The sequence below is a fragment of the Rhinopithecus roxellana genome, chromosome 1 (assembly GCF_007565055.1).
Source record: "Rhinopithecus roxellana isolate Shanxi Qingling chromosome 1, ASM756505v1, whole genome shotgun sequence".
NCBI lineage: Eukaryota > Metazoa > Chordata > Mammalia > Primates > Cercopithecidae > Rhinopithecus > Rhinopithecus roxellana.
The window spans coordinates 136252488-136277019 of NC_044549.1; the positions used below are offsets into that span (position 1 = coordinate 136252488).

At 37.5% G+C, this 24532-nt stretch overlaps 1 protein-coding gene and 1 long non-coding RNA gene across 2 annotated transcripts in view; one reads left to right on the forward strand and one right to left on the reverse strand.

Annotated features, from left to right (window-relative positions):
• PIK3CA (phosphatidylinositol-4,5-bisphosphate 3-kinase catalytic subunit alpha) overlaps positions 1-20555 on the reverse strand; it is a 92390-nt gene extending 71835 nt beyond the window's left edge. Inside the window, exon 1 of the mRNA XM_010373943.2 lies at positions 20146-20555. The gene's annotated coding sequence lies outside the window, so the exon portion shown is untranslated. The remainder of the gene's footprint in view (positions 1-20145) is intronic.
• A 220-nt stretch (positions 20556-20775) lies between these two features.
• The window catches only part of LOC104670638, a 46799-nt gene continuing 43042 nt past the window's right edge, over positions 20776-24532 (forward strand). Inside the window, exons 1-2 of the long non-coding RNA XR_749163.1 lie at positions 20776-20833; positions 24257-24262. This is a non-coding gene — a long non-coding RNA (uncharacterized LOC104670638). The remainder of the gene's footprint in view (positions 20834-24256; positions 24263-24532) is intronic.

Genomic DNA, 24532 nt, shown 5'->3' on the forward strand with positions numbered 1-24532 from the left:
GAGAGACTTACATGTTCAGATTAAAAGGGACCAGTGGACAGAACAAATGTAAAAAACTATACTAGATAATAAAAGATAAAAGCTTAAAAGCTTTCAGAGAGGGAAAAACAAGCAGTCTGCGAAAGAAAAATTATCTGACTGGAAATGCTATTCTCATCAATAACAAGTAAAAAACAATGCAGTAATTAAAATGCTGGAAAATAATTTGACCAGGAATTCTACACTCAGCAAACTATCATGTGTAAAGAAAAAATAAAGGTATTTTCAGACCATTAGGTAACCAAAGTTTTACTTCCCCTGAACCAATTCTAAGGTACTTAATTGACTAATTACTCTAGCCAACCAAAGGTGGAGGTCAAGAAAGAGGAAGAGACCACATGCTAGAAATGGTGGAACTGAACCAATGGTCAAATAACGTAAGCAAATCATTAAGAAAAAGTACTCCTGAGATAAACTTTAATCACAGAAAGTAATATGCCCAAACTTGAAGATGAAATCTGAATTCCAAAGTAAAAAGTGTTCAGGAAAAACAATCCAACAGGTTTGAAGCAGCAGATGAAGAACTGAAAAGTTCAGCAGCATTAATGGCACGTTGAATGCTGTTTCTATTGTTTCAACAATAGAAAAAAGAAAAGTAATTGGAAACTTTAGGGGAAAACAAAAAATGTATAACATCATGCTTAAAATGAAGCAAAAGACCACAATCTTGAGCAGCATGTGGAATACGTGAAAAGACAAACCATACGATCTGAATGCGAAGAATGTTCATTGCGTAGTTCATGATGTTGGACACAGATTCAGAAAAAGAAATCCAACCGTAGTACTCTACTTGGTTGTAAAGTGAAACATTTTTATATAATATTAATGTAAATACTACTAGGTTCAACTATTAAAATCTATAGTTAAAACATAGGAGGATTTAAATATGGTTATAGAACAGAATACAAATGTTATCAATACTTGACAATATAAAAAGTAATTATATATAACATTTTGTGGAAGGGAGGGAAAGACTTGACAGGAAGAATGGGACACTTATCACTGTCTAACATAGTGAGGAATCAGGAATACTACTGAAAGTTGATGTGGTAAAAAATGAAGATATGAGTATCTTAAAAGTAGAAAGACAGTAACAAAAGCTAAAGAAATGAATGAAAGGATAGTGATATGCTGATTAAACATGGTAACAAAATTAAGAAACAGTATCAGAAACTTTCAAAAGTGAAATTAGACTGCTCAAATTTAATAATCTTCAAGTCCAGTAGCTATTAATAGAGGCAATTCTTCCATTCCTCAAATGCTCCTATTATTTACTAAGGTATGCATATATTTCAGCTTAATACTGGGGAGGGTTATTGTAGATATTAGCTTTTTTTCTGAGGCACTGAAGAACTCTTTTTGGAAATCCTATAAGATTTAACAGCTTTTCAAGTGTTTAATGTATTTCAAAGTGTGGTGCCCTAATTTCCATTTTCTTGGTTTCAGTTCCAGAAATATTGGCAGAAAAAGTAAAAAGCTGACAGCTGGGTATAAGATATTACAAGACAACTCTAATTATCTAAAATGTTTCTTTTAAAAGAACAGTTGCTACTAAATATTTCATTGCTAACATTTGGTTTAAACCGTGGCTAGATGTATCCTATGGCATAATGGATCTGAATTTTGCAGCTGGTGGTTGATTTCCATCAACACCTTAAGAGTGAAGTCTACAGTAAGGCTAAACACATCTAAACTTTGGAAAGTGAGCTTTCAAAACTACAGTGGAAACTCATTTGAATACTGCCTTAATTGTTGCAGAATAAAATGTTTCTTATATAAATATCAGCTCATTTGATTAAACAAATATTTGTAGACATCCCATGAGGCACTATAACACTCTTTCTGCAAGAGAAATAAATAAGCATTACAAAGCAGAATAAAGGTTAGATGTGAAAGTGAGAGACAAATGGCTTAATATCCAGCAATCTGTTCATACCCTAAAGAAATGGGCATTATTTTATTTTATTTTTATAGTGTGAATATGATGTTAAAGTTTATTAAAACACTTTTACCCATAACATGATAAAACATATATATGTGAGCTGTATGGGTAGAAAATGGAGGTGGTAATTTAAACGAACACGTGAGCCATATGGGTAGAAAATGGAAGGGGTAATTTTACAGTTATTCTCTATCTTTTCTGTAAAGACCAAAACCAGAAAAGAAGCCAGATTTCTCATGTCTAAGTCTTGAGCCTACACTTACAAGCTAGGTAACTATACGCTAATACTAATTTCTCAAGACATCATTTTCCTCACTGAAAATGGGACTAATTACTCCTTGCCTTCTTTATTGGATTGTTAATGATTTGACAAATATTTAGTATGCAATTATTTTGTGCCAGGCTTTTACTATAAGATAAAAGATCTAAAATATGGCATCCCTGACCTCAAGAGGCTTACAGTCTAGTGAGGAAGGTATGAAAGTAAGTGTAATTTAGTATATGTGTGTTGTAATAAATAGAGGCTATGGAAATACAGAAGAGGGAGAGATAGACTCTGTCTAGGAGAGTGAGTCTGGGAATACTTTACTCAGATTATATATAAACTGAAGACAGTGTACCAAGATCAACATGTTACTGGGTAGGAGAAGCCATAGCAAAAAAGGCTGTAAACCACAGAACAGCATGAGCACAAGAACAGGAGTCCACAACGACCTAGGTGAGCGTGTAGCATTTCAGAGTGACTAGACCGCAAGGTGTCCATGAGAAAAAAATGTAGAAAATGAGCACAGAAAAGGAGGCTGATGTCAAATTGTGAGAATTACAGTAAATTAATGAGACTGCATGTTATCCCAAGGTCTGTTCTTCAACATCTTGTCCTGGGATCATATGCATAAGGATCATGAGAGGGAAGGCTTATTAAAATTCAGGTTCCAGGCTCAGCACAGTGGCTCATGCCTGCAATCCTAACACTATGGGAGGTGGAGGTGGGAGAACTACTTGAGCTGGGGAGTTCAAGGCTGCAGTGAGTTATGATCAGCCACTGCACTCCAGCCTGGGTGACAGAGTGAGACTCTGTTTCAAAAAATAAAAATAAAAATAAAAATAAAATTCGGGTTCCCAGTACTATGGATCTACCGAACCAGAATTTCTAGGGTCAGGATAACTTGCACATTATCAAGTCTGCTAAGTGATCATATACAACCCAAGTTTGACAAGCATAAATATAGGTCATAAGAACTGCTAAGCTTTAAGCATACCAATTTCATATTTTAGGGTGATTATCTTAATAGCAGTGTGAAAGCAGTGTTAATCTCCCCCCAATCTCTTCCATACAACCTGTTTATAAGAGCACACACACAAAATTCTATTTACCTGATAATTTTTGCAGCAGTGTGGTAAGTAAAAAAGGAGAGCAGAAAAGTAGGACAGGTAGTGATAGTAAAGTGAAATGGGAAAGGAATAAACTAAGGCAGTGATGATGAGAAAAGATGGGGTTAAAATCCAGGAACAATTCTAAGAAAGAATACCTAAGATTTGGAAATCAGTTGGATTTGGCAGGTCAGAAGGGATACAATCAAGGTTAGCAGAAATTTCTTTTTTTTTGAGATGGAGTTTCGCTCTTGTTGCCCAGGCTGGAGTACAATGGTGCGATCTTGGCTCATTGTAACCTCCGCCTCCCAGGTTCAAGCGATTCTTCTGCCTTAGCCTTCTGAGTAGCTGGGATTACAGGTATGCACCACCACGCCTGGCTAATTTTATGCTTTTAGTAGAGATGGGGTTTTGCCATGTTGGTCAGGCTGGTCTTGAACTCCTGACCGCAGGTTATCCACCTGCCTTGGCCTCCCAAAATGCTGGGATTACAGGCATGAGCCACCACGCCCGGCCGGTGAGCACAAATTTCTAACTTAGGTAAGTAATGATGTTATTAAATTAGAACAGAAAAGGACTGCATAAAATAGAGACGTGAAAACATTCTGAAAACAAAATCTAATTGTAAGGTATTAATCAGTTTCCTTTCTAGAGTGCTTCCCACACTTTTCATTTTCTTAACTTGGATGGGAATTGTATTCTTATTTCTTTCAATGTAAATGTAACCCATGTTTATTATAGAAATTTATTCACTTAAGCACTGACTGAAATGTCTATTATGGGCTTGGGACTGTGCTCTGTAAGTACTGGAAACACAGTGGTGCACAAAGAAAATGTACCTCAGACACCATATTACCATACTTTATGTATTCTCTTACAGCTTTTTTGTCTGGATATTTTTGGTTTATTTGTTTTCTATAGTTTTGTATACTTGTACTCACATAGTATGTATAATATTGTATCTTTTTTCACTACAAAAACATTTCTGCAAATTATTGTAAGCTCTTTTTTTTTTTTGAGAAGGAGTCTCGTTCTGTTGTCCAGGCTGGAATGCAGTGGCACCATCTCAGCTCACTGCAAGCTCTGCCTCCCGGGTTCACGCCATTCTCCTGCCTCAGCCTCCCAAGTAGCTGGAACTACAGGTGCCCGCCACCTCACCCAGCTAATTTTTTGTATTTTTAGAGACGGGGTTTCACCGTGTTAGCCAGGATAGTCTCGATCTTCTGACCTCGTGATCCGCCCACCTCAGCCTCCCAAAGTGCTGGGATTACAGGCGTGAGCCACCGCGCCCGGCCTGTAAACTCTTCGTAAACATTTTCTATGACAACCTATTTCCATGGGAGATGTAAAGGTTACTTGTTAAATACATAAGCTGTTGTAAATTATTATATCTAATGCTGCAAAGAGAATTATTGGGTTAAATGGTATGTTGATTTTAAAGGCATACAAATTGTTCACATGCTTTCCAAAAAGGTTAAACCAATTTAGGCTGCCAGTGAAAATAAATGGACAAGCACATTTGATGGCACCCTCACCAGCAAAAACATTATTAGAAAAATACTTCTGCTAACTCAAAAAGTTAAAAAAAAAAAAAAAAAATCAATCACTACATCTTAAAATTTCACTTCTTCAATTATCTGTCAGGGAAAAACATTTCCCTTATGCTTGTATCTGCATTTCCTCTTTAGTAAATGAGCCCAACTTCTCAAATTCTTTGCTCATTCATTCCATATAGGTCATGGTGCTTTTGAAAGTACTTGTAGTAAAAATTTAAAGACAGACATCTATTGAGTTTTTGCAGAACTCTAATTCTGGTACGCACATCTTTTAATTTGTTCACTTGTATGGGGGTTGCGGGAAAAGGAGGTGAGAGAGTTCTTTTTCGTTTTTTTTTTAAGATAGGGAGTCTTGCTAGCAGGCTGAATTTGAACTCCTGGGCTCGAGCAGTCTTCCTGCCTCAGTCTCCTGAGCAGCTTGGACTAGAGGGGCACATCGCCACGCCCCAATATTTTATTTGAGAGTCAAACGAATGATCTTTCCCCTTTTGAGTACTTACAATTCTTGAAGCTTTGGAAAGTATTTTCCCATTCACATAAATATCTTTTTAAAATGACACTAGGCATAAGAATACTCTTTTTCAACTTACTCTTCTACTTACCTAGACTTTATTTTGGTATGTAAGATGAAATAAAGATTCAAATGTCTATTTTCCTAAGTATTTAATACTCTCAAAAACATTAATACTAAGTCTTCCTTTTTCTCCTAATTTCTGATGACTTATCATATTTAGAGTGTTTCTGGGATCTCTATTTCCTTTTACCAACTTTACTATCAATGCGTATGCCAGTTTTCAACTCTTTCATTTACTCTAATTGTACTGTATATTTTGATAGCTAATAAGCCACAGGGTTAGCCCTCTGTCCTTCATTTTCCACTCAAAAGATACCTCACTTTTATCTGTTTATAGTTTCTCAGACAAAATTAAAAATTACCTTGCTAATTTCTCAAACACATATTTTTTTTTAAAGAAGAGAATTAGGCTAAACCTGCAATTTAATGAGAAAAACGAGTATCTGTAATTGTTGGACTTCCCATTCAGGAACATGATATTCCTTCCCCTGTACCCTCCAACATCCCAGTAGTTTTAGGTTTCTTCACAATGGCTCATTTATAATTTTATATTTTCTGTTACTGTTCTAAATGGTTTTCTGTTTTCTAAACAATTACTGCTATCATAAGGAAGAACTATTGATTTTTAAATATTTGCCTTACATCTATTTACTCTATAATTCTTATTCATTCTAATAATTTCTCAGTTGCTCTTGGTTTTCCTAGGAATGAAATACTATCATACTAGGCCGGGTATGATATTATGTCTAACTTAGGCATGTAATCCCAACACTTTGGGAGGCTGAGGTAGGCGGATTGCTTGAGCCTAGGAGTTCAAGACCAGCCTTGGCAACATGGCAAAACCCCACCTCTACCAAAAATATGACAAATTAGATGGGTGCGGCAGAGTGTGACTCTACAACATGTGTTTAGATAATGTGTTTATCTACAAGTAGAAATTATCCTTAAAATGCAAAGATGGCTTAATATGGCCACAAGAAACTATCATTTGTGCATGTGTATTCTCTTTGATACATGTGTACGTATACACATAAATTCACACTGTTTTAAATACATGTATTATATATATTGCATATATAACTTTATGTTTTAGATTTCTGTATATTTCATACAGAGATAAAATGTATATTTCTGTAAAGGTGATATATAAAAAAGCTATATATATTGTACTTTATGAGTAATTAAAGAGACTTTTCAAGGAAAACCTTGACCATACAATCACAGGTTGTTTATCATTACATACCCAGAGTCTACCACATTGTCAATTATAGGGTATACTGAATAAACAGGAAATAATGTTTAATCACTCAGCTACTTTTTTAAAAAATATAAATATACATAGAGTGATATTTTCTCAGTCCAAATTCTGAAGGCGCTTTTGAAAAATCTGTTTCATTCCCCAGATGAGTTACTTAGGTCATATTAGAACAATATGGAAATTGAACATTTGGAATTACAACGATCTCACAATATCTGGTCCTGTGACCACTGGAATTTCTGTTATTTCTTTATTATTATTACTTTTTGAGACAGTCTCATTCTGTCACCTAGGCTGGAGTGCAGTGGCATGATCTCAGCTCACTGCAATCTCCAACTCCTGGGTTCAAGCGATTCTCCTGCCTAAGCCTCCTGACAGCTGGGATTACAGGCACACGCCACCATGCTCAGCTTATTTTTTGTATTTTTAGTAGAGATGGGGTTTTGCCATGTTGGCCAGGGTGGTCTCGAACTCCTGACCTCAAGTGATCCGCCTGCCTCGGCCTCCCAAAGTGCTGGGATTACAGGCGTGACATGGCCCAGCACTTCCTGCTATTTATGTTTCTTTCTCCTATCTGTTCTGTTCTGTCTATGGATGTGCTAAAGGAAATTCAATGATACTAGGCAGAATTCACTTTATAAAAATACTGAGCAGGTTTCTGTTACCCCCTTTGCCTAGAGAGAAGAAGACAGAAAATGTAAATAAGGTGACAAATCTATGTGTTACTTTCACCTCCTTATGGAATAATCACTCCCTTTGTGCAAACACCCAATTTTTGTCCTATCTGCTCTATGTGGAGAAGCAGCACTTCCCTCCAGGCCTTGTAATGAGAAGTGTACCCTGAGCCTCCTGTGCCATTCTTGTTAGCTGGACAGAAGACATTGCTACTGGGCCAAGAAGACTTGATCTCTCTTACATCAGGGAAGAAGGGAAGGTCTGATGCAATGAAATGAGACATTTGCTTATAATTCTAGATCAGAACCAGAATAGTAATTTGCCTACTAACTATGTAACATTGAACAAACCACTGTTTTGTGGGCCTGAAAAGTTGGTACTAAACAGCTAGTAACTGAAAGAGATATTTCTGAGGTGCCATGTTCTAGAAAAGAGCATGTGCAAATAAACATAGTCTGTGATTGTACAGAATCGACATTTTTCTTGAAAAATCTCAAGTCATCCATAAAGTACAATGTATGTGGTTTTTGTATACCACATTGTACAAAATTGTGTTTTGCACAAAGATATAATGCACATACAGCAATCTAGAATAAAACTATATATGCAATATATAAAATATATGTAGAATTTAAAAGGGTGTAGGCTTACATGTGGGGTGTACACGTGTGTATATCAAAGAGACTACATGACAGTCTCTTGTTGCCACATCTGCAGGCCACACTGGAGACCTATACAATTGCTCAGCAAGCCCAAACAGCAGTTTCTCTTCCAGCACAGGATCAAACTGCTGTTTCTTTGGCTGGGCACTACAGGCTGGATATTAGAGGCCATGTTGTACGAACATTACATGTCTGAATAACAGAATCATATTCAACACGGCAAAATGTACATACCTAGACCTAGGCACTGAGACCAACTGAAGGGATGGCAAATTCTTATCTTTAAGCACCTGTCTACTTTGAAGCAAAAGCTCAGTAGTGAGATGTGATTTGTAATATTTACATTAGTTACATGCTGCATAACAATGTTTTGGTCAACTATGGACTACATATACAACAATGATCCCGTAAGATTAATGGAGCTGAAAAGCCTCTCATCACTTAGTGACATCATAGCTGTAGTAACATTGTAGCGCAATTACTTTACTTTTTAAAAAATCTAGTGTAGCCAAAGGGTGCAGTGTTCATCAAGTGTACAGTAGTGTGTAGTAATCCTGGGCCTTCATATTCACTCACCACTCACTCACCAACTCACCCAGAGTAACTTCTAGTTCTGCAAGCTTCACTTACGGTAAGTGCTTTATACATGCATACCATTTTTTAAATCTTTCACACCATATTTTACTGTACCTTGTCTATGTTTAGATATGTTTATATATACAAATACCGTTGTGTTACATTTGCCTATGGTATTCAGTATAGTAATAAGCTGTACCGGTTTGTAGCCCAATATATGTAGTTTTTAAAGTGTGTACCAGACAGCCTAGGTGTTTAGTAAGTTATACCATCTACGTTTGTGTCAGTACACTCTGTGGTATTTGCACAATGATGAAAGTATCTAATGATGCATTTCTCACGACATATTGCCACTGTAAAGCTACACATGACTGTATAATTTTTGTCACATTTTTATGTTTGACTAAGTAGGTACAGTTGATTTCACGTAAAATAAATAAGATGAGATTCCACTGTACTAATTACATGTGGGACTTCATTTTCCCAATCTTGGAAATGAAGTGATTACATGTGTATCAAAGTGTTATTGTGAGGATAAGGGAGGCAGCATATATGAAGTCCATAATGTTCCCCCTCCTCAGATTTATATTAAAGTTGGGGCTTGTGGGAATTCAAAATATATACATTTGTGTGTACACATAGAAAAATCAAGAAAATTAATTCCATGGGTTTCAACTATAACTCTTTGTGATGTCATTTAAAAATAAGTAATAAATTTTTAATTCAATGCCTAAATTAGCCATAATCCCATACTATGGAAACAAACTCTTGGTCAGCACCAGGGCAATCCAATGTCATGTTATTTTTTCATTGTACATATCATCCCCTAAAACAGACAAAATTACATGCAGTTTTACATGTACAAAGAAGTTTAGAAGCATGCTTAACAAAAATCATTATTCAACGCACACAACAATGAAAACAATTACAACAAAAATCGCAGATAATTTCTGAAGAAACCTCCATATATGTTAACAACAATATATGTAGTTTTTAAAGTGTGTAGATTTTACTATTATCCTGGTATATGAGAAATACAGACCATGAAATCATCAACTTTAGAAAAACAAGTTACCTTGCATGACCATCAAGAGCAGTCTAGCCAAAATTGCTAAAAAGCAGTAAGAAAACATAAATATATGTACATTTTTCATAAACTTAAATATGAGCAAATAGTCTCATTTACAGAAAGTAGTAATAACAGTACTAAAAGCAAGTAGACAATATCACAGAAACTTGTATCAGTGGCACCACATAGCTATTTGGTAATTAAAGGCAAAGACTTAGAGATTGAACTTACGGAAATAATTAAAACACATGGTTGCTTTCCTTATTTTTATGTAAATAACTTGTAAAGTTTACACATGTCCATTGAGTGTCCTAGGTAACAAACAGAATGATAGACAAAACAGTTAAATATTACATTCAATAAATACTTCATAGCAAGTAGAATGGACAAACAAGATACAAGCAGCCTGAAAACAGGACGCGAGATTTCTTTAAAAGCCTTGTAATGTAAGGACTATGTGACAATATGACACAACTCTTGTCTTTAGTGCATGAAAAAAAGATGGGAAAAAAAGACAAGACAGGGAAAGGAAATATCAAGCAGCACAACACAAATACTGCTTCAATGGTAGGGTGCTATTAAGGTAAGTGCTGGGAATTCGAAGATTCCAGGAATGGACAGGGAAAATCAATCCACAGGAAGCACAGACTACATGTGAAAAATGTACATTCATTTACTTAATTCCTTCTGTCCATTAATTCCTCATCCTATTAAACTAAATATCCATCTGCTAACTTCCCTTAGGATTAGGTATGAAATAGCATTCAGATTCCTAGAGCTAGAATGAAATTTTGTTAAGTTTTAACAAAAAAAAAGCAAGCAGTATTGTAAAGAACTGAAAACCACTCTACACTTGTTTGAAGGCAAACTTATTGTCCACTATCCAGAAATTGGATCCACTAGCAAATTCTTGGAAGGGACAGATTCAATTCACTTCATGTTAAAGCCCCCAAATAAATGGATAAATATAACATGGTTCTTACTCTCAAGGAGTTCAGAGATACTTAATGAGTGTTTACTATGTACAGGCACTTTACTAAATGCTTTCAAGTATTATTTATTTATCCTCATTACAATATTGTGATGTAGGTAGTTATTACCCCTCATTTACAAATGAAGAAATATGTATTACTCGAAGAATATTTAACGGGTTAAGTAACATGCCCAAAGTTACAAAACTAGTAATCTCGATAGTCTGCCTCCAGAGAACATGCTCGTAACCATTATGAGACATATTTAGGAAAAGTCAAGGAAAATTAAAGAAGTCTACTACACCAATCATATTTTGTGGATTTTCTAAGACTATCCTGACTGCAAATTTCCTGTCCCATTGTTAGATTACGTACCTCAATTTTGATTGGTAAAAAATTAGTTTTAGAGTAAACGAACATATATGTCTGATATTTATACCAAACAAACAAACAAACAAACAAGACCATAGCAAGATACATTTAGCTGTGCTTTAGCAGTTATACACTGGTAGATTTACTCAAAATGATTTTGAAGAAATCTGGAGTCTCATAATATCACTAAGAAATCTGAAAGCTGGTCATTTCTAGTGAAGAAAAAACGTCTTTACACTGTAAAATTACTAATATTTTAAACTGTTTTGAGCTTTACTACCACTGTTATTATCAAGACAAGTATAGAAACTGCTTTGAAAAAGTCATGTTCAACTTTTACAATTGGTATATAGTTAGAAAAAAGAATACAAATTTCACTTTCATAAATACCGTAAGATGCTGCCTATCATGGTCTCAACTGCAAATAATAGTAGCCATTAGATTTTAAGAAAAGCTTCATAAGGCATATAACTTTAAAATGACATTACTATGCATTGATATTTACACGTATAAAAGTTAGGGTTCCAAAATGTAATTATTTCCTTTCCCTGCTGTCATGTATGGTTTCATTTCAGACTGGAGTTTTTAAGTAGTGTCTAATTTCAATATTTTTTCCACAAATTTTCCCATTAATGCTGCTTTGAATTTGATGATATATTCTATAAATCTATATTCACAAAATAGTGGCTGACTTAGCAAAAAATTCCAAGGATGTTTAGCTTGCCAAAGACGTTAACCTCCTAAGAGAAAAATACAGTTCAGTCATTGTGGGGCTAAAGGCAGTCAGTTGTTTTGAAATACAATAATACTTTCAGGTCTAGACCTGCCATAAGTCCATCATGAAAAAGAACTTGGAAAAGCAAGAACTCTCAAAAAAAAGCAAGCCGCAGAAATATGCTTAGCTTGTTGAAAAATGAGTACATCCTCAAAATAACTCTAAATAATATCTCATTACCTGAGCAGTGTGGTTAAAAAATATTCAAAAGTTGAAGGTAATTTGAATATTAACAGAAACAATAAATCAACAGCATAAACATCACTGCTTTCTGATCAAAAACAATGATTTCTGTCATCTTTCCACATACTTGTCTACACAACTGAGGACAGACCTAGAAAAAAGAGGCTTACCATGCCTACAGATTTATGTTTCTAAGATTAGAATGCACTTTCTGAAAACCATCTAGAGGGATGAGTTACCAAGGGAAATTATGGAACATACTTTCCTAGAAGTCTTTAACAAGTAAGGATGCTGGCCAGTGGCTATTAAGGGTGCTGTGACAAGTCTGCTGGCCTTTACAACCCTGGCAACTGGTGTGCAGTAGATGACCTACTCTCAATGTCTGGCAGTCATTTAATTGCTCCCAGTGCCAGTAACCAAAATGACCACACCTGTAGAAATTTATTCTCCAAAGTTACTAATGGTTTCAAGAAAGGGGGGAAAAATCCTTCCACTCCATTCTTTTCCAATAGCAGCTTTTCTCTGCCACAGAATTTCACACAAGGGCCTTTAAAATATGTGCAAATTTATCAACAGGCAGACAAAATGATCTTAGCTTCTGAAAACACAACAAACTGAGATAGACTGTCTTCCCTCTAGGGAGTGATTTACTTACTCTTCCCTGAAATAAAAAATAGACTTTAACATACTAGGAATCTCAGCATTTGAGAGTTGTAAAGAACCTTAGAAATTTTGCAGGTGAAGAAACAGGCTCTGCAAGGCCAAGATCTTAGGCCAAACAGCTAGTTAGTAGATGAATGGATAAACCATGTTTTCTGATTCGTGATCGAATTTTTTTTTCACCACAGCACACAGCCTCTCTGTAACCTAACAATCTTTGCCAAAATGTCTCCAAATATCAATAGAAATAGGCAACTAGTTAATAACTTATAGAAAAGTGTTTCTTATACACAGTTTTCCCTTGGTATCTATGGGAAATTGGAGATTGGGTCTAGGACCCCTGTGGATACCAAAATCCATAGATATTCAAGTCCCTTACATAAAACAGGGTAGTTGTTGCATATAACCTACTCCTGTGTATTTTAAATCATCTCTAGATTACTTATAATACCTAATACAATGTAAATGTTATATAAATAGTTGTTGTACTGTTTTGTTTAGGAAATAATGACCAAAAAAATCTGTATATGTTTAGTACAGAAATAACTATCCTTTTTTCCCTAATATTTTCAATCCGTGGTAAGTGGAACCCATAGAAGCAAAACCCACAAATACAAAGGGCCAAATCTGTGCTCAATAAATGATCAGCTAAGACTGGCACACAGCAATTTACCTGCTTTTCAGATAAAGCATATGGCTCCTGATAGAAAGATAAGAAAGTACTTTTATTTCTAAATGATTCTGTTTCACAAAGATCAGTGTTCACTGATCACCTACATTGGGGCACTACACTATGTGCTAAGGATACAATAATGAATACAACATGGTCTCCCCCATTCAAAAACATATGCCTAAAATCCTCTTCAAAATAGTGCCTTATATTTTTGTTGTACTTATAAGACATATTTGTTCATTGAGCCTTCCTAACTCCTGGTGAGTTAGGAGAGTTATGATTACAGCAAAATGATTCTATCCCTATGCAGTTTTTTTTTTTTTTCACATCACAACACTGATTTCCTTGGCTTCTACTACACAAATACTTAAAATCTGAAGTGTACCTGACAGGCATAGTCCGTAAGAATTCTTACAGATTTTAAAAATCCCTCATTTATTTCAAATGGCAATGCTGGCCATTATACAGACCCCTAGGTAACAATCACAATAATATACAAAAGTTGCTAAAACACAACCTCTTATAAATGAGTAAAATTTAAATTATCAAGCTAACTACCAAAGTGATACATAAGAATTGTCAGGCCAAATATGAAACATTATGTTTCTGTTAAATATAAATTTTAAATAATAATTAGTATGTATACATTTTTTTCCTAGTTTTATGCAACTTGTGATTATTTAAATTATCTCATTATGTTACTTAGTAAACAACACATTACAATTCCTATTGTATACAGAAAAACACACAAAAATGTGTTACAATGTGCCCCCCACCATATACATATACAAAGTAGCAGTCTGAAGGGGAATGTAGTCCCTTAGGCCAGTGGTCCTCAACTTCTTGGGCACCAGGGATCAGTTTCGTAGAAGGTAATTTTTCCAGGGATTGGGGAAGTGTGGGGGCGATGGTTTGGGAATGAAACTGTTCCACCTCAGATCATCAGGCATTAGATTCTCATTAGGAGCGGGCAACCTAGATCCCTTGCATGTGCAGTTCACAATAGGGTTCATACTCCTATGAGAATCTAATGCTGCTGCTGCTCCGACAGGAAGCAAAGCTCAGGCGGTAATGCTGGTCCCATTGCTCACCTCCAGCTGTGCAGCCTGGTTCCTAACAGGCCAGGGACAGATACTGGGTCTGCTGGCCAGGGGGCTGGGGACTCCTGTTTTAGGCATCTAAACCAGAGCTCTCTAATACATATTAGAAACAGCTTCACTTTAAGAACTATTTGAAGAAAAAGATAGCTCTAAGCCACCACTTTTATTACAAACTTACAAACTTTTTATAGGAGTATTTTAACTTAAAACTCCCTGAACTGTATAGGTAGAGAGGGAAAGAAAGAACACCTAAAAAGTCCTTAACCAGAATCAAATGATTCAAATAATAAAGAATTAAATGTGAATAAGGTATATAGTGATAAAATAGTAGTAGTATATCCAATAGCGAGTAATCTTTTTGAATGATGGAAATCTCTAGCCTTGAAGCTGAATCCTCAGATTTTATATATTGCCTCATATTTCTCTTTTATATCCTAATGCGTCAGTTTCCCCTATCCACAGTTTTTAATTTTTATTACAGTATTTCTTCCAAATAAGTTACTTATAAAATTCACTTACACATAAACTTAAAGGAAAACTCAGGCAAGCAAATTTGATTCATACAAAAATAAGACTGGTAACAAGAAACTTCTGCAGAGCAAATGTTACAGGATGAGTATCCCTTATCTGAAACTCCGGAGACCAGAAATGTTTCAGATTTCAGATTTCGGAATACTTGCATATACATAATGAGATCTATTGGGGACCGACGTCTAAACACAAAATTCATTTATGTTTCACATACACCTTATACACACAGGCTGAAGGTAATTTAATACAATATTTTAAATAACTGTATGCATGAAACAAAGTTTGTGTACATTGGACCATCAGAAAGCAAAGGTGTCAGGTGTAGAATTTTCCACTTATGGTCACATGTTGGCACTCAAGAAGTTTCAGATTTTGGAGCATATAAAATTTCAGATTTTCAGATTAGGGATGTCCAACCTGTATTACATTCTGTGTAAGTTTACTTTCAATATTACCAAATAAATAAAGGTGATATATATAACACTATATTAAATTTTAAAATATGGTTCCCAAGTAGAGAAAAGTATCAACAACTTCAGTCTGCTGATATCTGTAACTGCTAATCTGAATTGAAAACATTATTTGTGCCTATCTTCTGGAATTAGTCCTGACCAGAAGATCAAATTTTCCTATATTTCTTGCATCACCTCAAAATTACTACATAATGATTCCTGAATTTTAAGGTTTGGTGAACAGAGATTTCACCAAAATCTTTGGATTTTCTTTTATAAATCATCCTTAATTTTAATTTGTTCCCATTTTTTAGAATGATGACGTCTGATTTTACTTATCTTTGGACATAGTGTAAGTTCATCAGTTTAGACTCTACCCTCCCCCATATTATCATATATATATATATATGAATAGCTTGGCACTTGCTATCCTCTCTTGGCTGAAACTTCCAGGCATAATTATTTCCCAAGCAGGTTGACTAATACCTGGGTGTTTGACAGTGGAATGGGGTTCTGAGAGACTGAAACCAAATGTCACAGCGTTTTTTGGTCCCTAATCACACCTGCAGTGCTAACAGTCAGCAAAGTGGAAAATAGGATTTATTACGTAAACTGTGTCCTTCTGTTATCTCAGATAAGTCCACTCATGAGATCTAACACCTCCTAAGGAGAAAGGAAATGAACATTTATTAATCACCTGATCCAGGTCAAGAACTCTCTTGGATCTACATTATCTCATTTAATTCAACAATTCTATTGAAAAGTAATTACCCCATTACAGAAAAGAAAATCTGTCCAAAGTAATCCTGCCAGTAAGTTGAAGAACTAGGTTTTGAACCATGGTGCCTCAGATTCCAAAGCCAATACTGTTGATACTCACAGAATTTTAAGGCTAGATCAGTGAGAACCACGTAGAGCATCTAGTACAATCCCTCTATATTATACATGACACCCAAAGAGATTGAGATGTGCCCAAATGTCTGTGGTGAAACAGGGGAAGAATTCAAGTCTCCAGATTTCCAGTGCAGTACCATATATGATAATAATCTTCATTTTTTTGTGTGTGTATATGTCTGAGGTGGAATGCCACTCTATATATTTTATAACATTTCAACTGTCCCCAAATGAAATTCATGTGTGGCAATTTCAGGGTTGTACATTTTTAGTGACCAAAAATATTAAATGAAATTGGCAAGAGTAAAAACTGGTGCTTATGAATCACTACATGTTTTAAAGAATTCTGTCTCTACTATATTTATTTGTTCAGTCAAGTGCCATAATTTATAGGCTACTATGCTTGGCAATAAAAACACAACTGTACATTATATAAGATAGTAGTCCCTATCCTCATGGAATTTACAGCCTGATAGAGGATATGGACAAATAAATAGGCAATTACAATGCAGTGAGGTGCTATGACAGTGGGAGTAGAAGATGCTATGGGAACAGGAAGCAGGGATACCTAACCCAGACTAGACTTTTCAAAGGAGGTGATGTGAAAGATCAATAGGAGTCAACCAGTCAAGGAAGGAGAATGGAGTGTTCAAATGTCTCAGAAAGTACAAACTGTATTTGCACAGGCAAGTGTGAAAAGACCAAGGGAGCTGCAGGAGTAGGGAGGAGAAATAAACCTAGAGAAAGAAGCAAGGACCAAATCATACAGGTCCTTGACAGCCAGGGTTTTACATTCTTTTCTATTAGCATTTCCTGGTGAACTTCAAAACAAACAAAAACACAGATAACTGGGATCCATCTCAGGCCAACTGAATCAGAATCTCTGGGGATGAGACCAGAGTACTTTTAGAAAGCTCCCTAGATTATTCTAATGTGTAGCCAGGATTGAAAACCACTGTTTATGATGTAAAGGAAATTAAATAAAGATATTACTGCAAATATGGGAAATGGAGATCTTCAGTAATTAAGCCTCCTTGGGCCCTAATTTCTTCAGTTCTATTAAAAAACAGGCTGGAGATTAGATGCAGCATGATACAGTGAAAGGAGTCGGCAAATGTTGGTTTTGTCAATGAGTCTGTCACCTGCCAACTGACTTCAAATTAGAATACCATTTCTTAGGGATAGTAATACCACTCTGTCTATGGCACCGTTAATATAGCTCAAGGTAAGTAATACTCAAGAAAAACTATTTGATAACTGTGCTAATAAAATGTAAACCATGACATTCTAAGACATATACTTCTAAAGCTGAATAATTTTTAAGATTGTAAATATTTTCACTGCAGACGAAATATTTTATAATGCTTAAGAAACACACTTCATTTAAAGAATCACCCCTGTCTTGGAATTCAAGATATGAAATAATAAAATAGAGAACTGATCCTTTTAATGCTATTGTACCTGCTCAAGAGATCAAATGGGATTAAATTACCTGTCTTCAAATAAACAGATCAACAGAGCAAGTGTCCCTTAAATGGTAATCGTAACTGTTTAAAAATCTTTACTTAGTAAAGGGCACTTAGAAGAAGCGGCACACAAAGTAAACTGGTTTAGAGAAAAAGTTATTACAATCTACTTTATGTTATATATTATTTATAAGTTTAGGGTTTTTTTTGTTGTTGTTGTTTTATTTTTTAAGGGGATACCGACTTGGGAAGGAAGCTCTGCTATCAGAAAGGCTGTTCCATGCACAGAGCAAGTAAAGCCACTGCACTTTCACAGTCTCCCTTTTAAATATATCAAGGCCCATGACAATTTACACTTTCATGAAGCCATTTTTCAGTTTAAGTACAATATTTGTATTTAGTGACATCTCCTTAATGCTATAACCAATTTAGTTAAAAGTTTTAACCTTAAATAAAAACACTCTTTTACATTTATAGGTGTTTCATTTTTAATTATTTAAAACTGACAGGAATGTCTTTAAAACTTCATATGCACAATCATACAATATTAATATTCCTTTACTTTCTTATTTCCCCCATGATGCTATTATTACGATATGCTATCATTTTTTAATCATCTTTTTTACCATTTTAATAGCAACGTACTCTATTTTGAAAAAGCACAAGAAACTTTTGAAAAAAGTTATGAAGTTTTTTGTCCCAAAATGTGAGATGAAAAAACTTAAGCAAAACACCCACACACGCGCGCGCGCGCGCGCACACACACACACACACACACACACACACACACACACACACAGTCCTCCTCAGATAATTTTGGCTGATGACACTGCAGAACAGTTAATCTGATAATTAAAATTTTCCAGAACATGTGATATTTAGATAGAGATCTATGCTGTCAATCGAGCTTCAGTGCTTTAGTTAAAAGAAATAAAAAAAAAACTTAAAACCTGAATACACAGATACATTCAATTGTTAGACTGTAGTTGCTTTGAGAGCAAAGTGTTTCGATTTATCCAAACTAACTTAGCAACACGGTATTTTGAGTATTTTCCAGAAGTCGTCTTAAAACACGCAATCCGGCACATAAATTTTGTACGGTGCAATGTAAGCAAATACTCAGAAAAATTCAATTTCTAAGCAGGATAACACATGACCAATACTGCCCTCAGTGGTTCAAAAGTCGCAGTAGAAATGATCCCCTGAGATAACCTGGAATTTACCTGCCCAAGTATTCTAAGGGGTTCTCCCCGGCCACACAAACTACGATTCAAAACATCGCTCCGAAAACCCAGGTCCTGCATGTGCACAAAGGCGCAGTGCTGGAATGAGGAAGCTTCACCAAGATGAAATCACAACTCTAATTCATTAAAGAATATGCAGACTGTTTTCTAGAAAGCCCCTCTTGTTGCGCTCCCTTTACCCTTTATTTAACTATGTAAACAGCCTCAATTATTGACATAAAAAAATAGCTTTCGATTCCCAAGCCTGGTAACATGGTTGGCCACCATCACTACTCGTTTAGCATCCTAAAATAAACCCCTCAAGCCGAGGTCAAAAACACGCCGGCTGAACATCTGGTGTTTACATAGTCCAATCCTGGGCCCTACCCTACCTTTCCGAGCCACTTAGGAGCTATGGAACAGGCATCACATAATACACTTAGTAAAGACACAAGTCACATGAGTCACTGTCTCAGGTCTATGAATGAAAGGTCTAAGCGTTTGTCTCAGCTAAAAGGAAAAAACAACCTCGAAAGGAAGGGTGGGAGGGGGAGCTGGGGAGTGGGGGGAGCGGTGTTCCTTCCATACCCCTGCCGGGCGATTTAAACCCAGTAAGAGGCAAACGCAGGGCCGCCAGGCTGGCGGGGCCGGAGTCCTCGGGCGTGACAGCCCCTCAGGAAAAGCTCGGGGTTCCGCGCCCGGGTCCGCGCCCGGGTGCCTTGCGCCGCGGTGCTCTCGGCAGCCCCTCCACCCGCCGGCTGGGTGGGCGTGCAGGGCGCGGGAGACCGAGCCACCGCGGCCGGGGCGGCGGCCCTGGGCGCACTTCCTCAACCTCCAGCCGCCCCGTCCCCAAAACTGGGAGTTGAAGGAAAGGAAGAGTGAGGCGGCAGCCAGAGAGAAAGGAGAGGGAGCGGCGAGCCCTCGCCTCTGCAGCTGGGAGAGGCCAGAGGCAGGCGAGGGAGAGGGAGCGGCGATCGCTGGCGAACTCCGCCGCGGGCCGACGCTGGGAGAGGACGAGCCCGTAGCCCCCGCCCAACACGGCGGGCGCGCCCGGGAGTCTCCGGCACCCACCCCGTCCCCATTCCCACCGCACCCGCTCCCGGCCAGTCCGCGCTCTACTCACGCTCGGGGCTCTTCCAGGCTCCGCGGCTCTAACCGCATCGGGTCCCAGCCCCGCGGGCGGCGGCGGCGGCGCCGAGGGAGAGGAGAGCGGGCGGCACGGCCCCCGCCTCCCGGCCCCTCTCCCCCGCCGCTCCGGAGCTGCCCGGCCGGGCCCGAGCCCTGCCTCGCCGGCGGCCCCAGCCCTAGTCCCAGCGGCCGCGGCAGCAGCAGCCCGAGACCTCAGCGGCCGCAGCGGCGGCACCGGAACTGCCGCTTTCTCCTTCTCGCTCCCTCTCCTGGCTAGCCCCCGCCACACGCCCCCGCCCCCGACTCCTTTCTCTGTCGCCCCTGTTTTTTTTTCCTTTTGTTTCCAGAATAAACTTTATTGGTCTCTTTTTCCGCTCACATCGTGTAAACAAACAACGAACTCTTCCCCACCCCCTCGGCTCCCCCCCTCCTCCGGCAAAGGAGGGTAAGAGCTGAGGAGGGGCAGGGCCTACAATCCCCCGGAAGCAGATGCGCACAGCAGCGGAAGTGAAATTGAGGCGAGGAAGAGCAGGGAGTGGGCAAATAGGGTAACAATATGTGCTACTGCGTCTGCGCCTTGCTTTTCCGCCCGAAGTTTATGTACAGTTGGGGCTGCTCTTCTGACGTTTGTTAAATGATCCGTCTTCTGGAGTAGTGAGGGTGTTGTGTCATCCTAGGACAAAGTACATGTAGTATATTTGTTTCTACGAGCAGCAGGCGAGCTCGGGTAGAGATATAGAAAGGAATATTGGGAGCAAGTGGGTTATTTCACTTTTACACGCATAAAGGAAACGAGATTAGTTTGGGGGTAAGAGGAGGCGCGGTGGCTAACCGCCGCTGTCAGTGGCTAACCGGAGTGGTTATGGATTCTATAATAGAAAGAATGCTTTTTACAAAGCGTTGCTGTGCGTTCTTCTGCCAACATGGTTTAAGTTGTATACCATCCCGAAGGCGGAATGCACTGTCACAGCCCTCTGCAGTCCTTTGACTCAGTTCGTGGAGACCTTTTGCTATGCCCTTTTTTTTTTTTTTGAATCGGATTCTGATTCGAACCAGCTTGTAGGATTCAATTCTAACTATTCAGAAGACGTGGGGGATTTTTTCGCGTAAAGCCAACAGAGACTTCAGAAATGTCATATAGGCTATAGTGATTCAAGGTGGTGTCTTGGTACTGCGTACCTTAGACGTCTGTTGGCTTGAGAGTAAATCAATCTGTTGACTTTTGAGATTAATACTGATAAGGGTTCGGTACTGTGCGTTTTTCTCCCCCTACTGGTCTTTCGTTGTAATACTGGAAAAGCGTAGGAGCAGTGATTAGAAGTCTGAGATACAAGTACTCCAGCATCGCTTCCTTCTTGAATTTTTAAGTAATAGAGGGCTTGGGAAGTGACCCATCCTAGAGATGTTACAGTCCTACTTGTCATCTAGAGCCAAACTCTGACCAATAACAGTCTTCTCGAACACCACACTTCCGTCCATACCCCAATGGTAAACGAGATGAATCTGTTCCTCTTTGTGGTCGTATTTCACTTGACTGTATTCCTTTATTTCCTGTGTGTTCTTTCTCTCTTCCTTTTTCTCCCTTTAGCTCGGGTTTTCATCTCACATTCCAAGGGTTTGTGTTTCTAAATGTTTTTCTCGAACCAATGTTTTTAAGCAGTTTTAGAACACTGTTACTTCAGAGTACAGAATTTTTTTTAAAAAGCAACACTGAATTGCTAGTCAAAGTAAATCTTAAGGCAATATTTCCCAAATTGTGTTTCAAGCACAGAGTTATGTGAGATATTAATAGGTAGCCCTTGGTGGAGAAAAATATTCTAGGGATATTTTTCCTTATAAAATTTATTTTTTATTTTTATTATTTTTTTGAGCCGGAGTCTCACTCTGTAGCCCAGTTCAGTGATGCGATCTTGGCTCGCTGCAGCCTCCGCCTCCCGAGTTCAAGCGATTCTCCTGCCTCAGCCTCCGGAGTAGCTGCGATTACAGGCACCAGTCACCATGCCAGCTAATTTTTGTATTTCTTAGTAGAGATGGGGTTTCACCATGTTGGTCAGGCTGGTCTCAAACTTCTGACCTCAGGTGATCCACCCCTCTCGACCTCCCAAAGTGCTGGGATTACAGGCATGAGCCACCGCGGCTGGTCTATTTTTGATTTTAAAAAACGTTTTATTTTATGTAGAGACAGGGTCTCGCTTTGTTGCCCAGACTGGTCTCCAACTCCTGGGCTCAAGAGATTCATCTACCTCGACCTCCCAAAGTGTTGGGATTACAGGCTTGAGCCGACATGCCCAGCCTAAAATTTATTTTTTAATAAGTAAGAAAATGCTAATTACATAATATGTTGTTTGTTATGTGATTATCTGCTCTTAAGAAGTCATGTGTCATAGCAGAAAAAGCCATACCTGGTACTTGAATGCCTGACACTATTCATTGGTAGCAGGAGTAGCATTTACTATTCGATTCACAGTTGATATGTTTGCCTTATATGGTAGCCATTGGTCTTAGGTGTCATCTTGCTTTCAAAGGTTTTTGCTATGTTATTCAGTATTTAAAATATCTATATGATATAAAATTATCTGTATGATATAAGCATCTATATGACCACACTCATCACTCAAGGACTAGGAGCTGAAAGAAGGTTTTGAAAAAAATAATGATTCTCAGGCTGCAAAGGAAACAAAAGGGGTATGCTTCAAAATTAAATAATTGCATCTTAAGGGTTCTAAAGGCAGGAGGTGAAATGTCCAATATGTAGCTATTGTTCTATTCTAATAATCAGAATTATAATGACAGTTACTTGCCCTTTGGGTTTATTTCCATTGAAAATCATAACTGATACTCAAATATGCACCAAAACATTCTCTAATAGTGCTTAAGTCACTACTAAGCTTTGAAGTCCTTTGTAAATAAGAGTCAAGTTGATTATGTAGCAGTATACTTTAGATGTATAAAATTGCCAAGTAAAACAATAAAAGCACACCAAGAGATAACAATATGAGGTACCATATAGCAATTTTTTTTTTTTTTTTGAGATGGCATCTTGCTCTGTTGCCCAGGCTGGAGTGCAGTGGCGCGATCTTGACTCACTGCAACCTCTGCCTCCCAGGTTCAAGTGATTCTCCTGCCTCAGCCTCCCAAGTAGCTGGGACTACAGGCACGTGCCACCACGCCCAGCTAATTTTTGTAGTTTTAGTAGAGACGGGGTTTCATCATATTGGTCAGGCTGGTCTTGAACTCCTGACCTCGTGATCCACCCACGTCAGCCTCCATAGTGCTGGGATTGTAGGCGTGAGCCATCACACCTGGCTGAGACTCCATCTAAAAAAAAAACAAAAAACAAACAAAAAAACCCAGCACACACACACACACACACACACACACACACACACACACTCACACGCATGTACTTTTAAGATTTTTTCAAGTTAAGATTTGTGTTGCCCCAGAATATCTTGGTGAACGTTCCATGTGCACTTATGAAAGAATATTTTGTTTCCTATTGTTGGGCAGAATGTAGTTCCATACCAAGTTGATGATTTTGTTAGCACTGACGTTTCAACATATAATTGTGGATTTCTTTAATTCTCATTTCACTTCTGTGTATTTTTATTTTGTGTGTTTTGAAGCTTTGTTGTTAGATGTATGCACGTTTAGAACTCTTGTGTTTTGATAAATTGACTCTTTTTAAACAGTCTGTACTATCTCTCTTTATTCCTAGTAATGTCTGTTCTGAAATCTACTTTGTCTGATATTAATACAGCCAGTCCAGCTTTTTTTTATTAATTTTTCCATGGTATATTTTTCCCATCTTTTTTCTATCTATTTTTATATTTAAAGTAAATTACTTGTAGATAACACATATTAGATCTCTTTTTAAAAATTCCAATCTGACAATTTCTGTGTTTTAATTGCTATGTTTAGATAATTTACATTTAATGTAATTATATGGTTGGATTTAGGCCTGCCATTTTATTATTTGTTTTCTGTTTCTCCTCTATATTTTTGTTTTTATGTTTCTGCTTTCCTGCTTTCTTATGGATTATTTAAAAATTTGTAATACTCCATTTTAATTTCTATATTATAGTTTTAATATACTTTTTGGTAAGTTTTTGGTAATTCTGTGGATTATAATATACATACCTAAACTTTTGCAGTCTACTTAGTATTACTATTATACCACTTCAAGTAAAATGTAGAAAGAAGCCTTGCAACCATATAGGTTTACCACTGTCTCCTACCCCACTCCCTGACCTTTAGTCATTAGTTGGTATATGTATTACATTTATACATATGGAAGCCCCATCAGATGTTTTTATAATTTTTGCTTTCAACAGTCATGTAGAACTCAAGAGGAAAAATAGTCTTTTATATTTACTTACCCA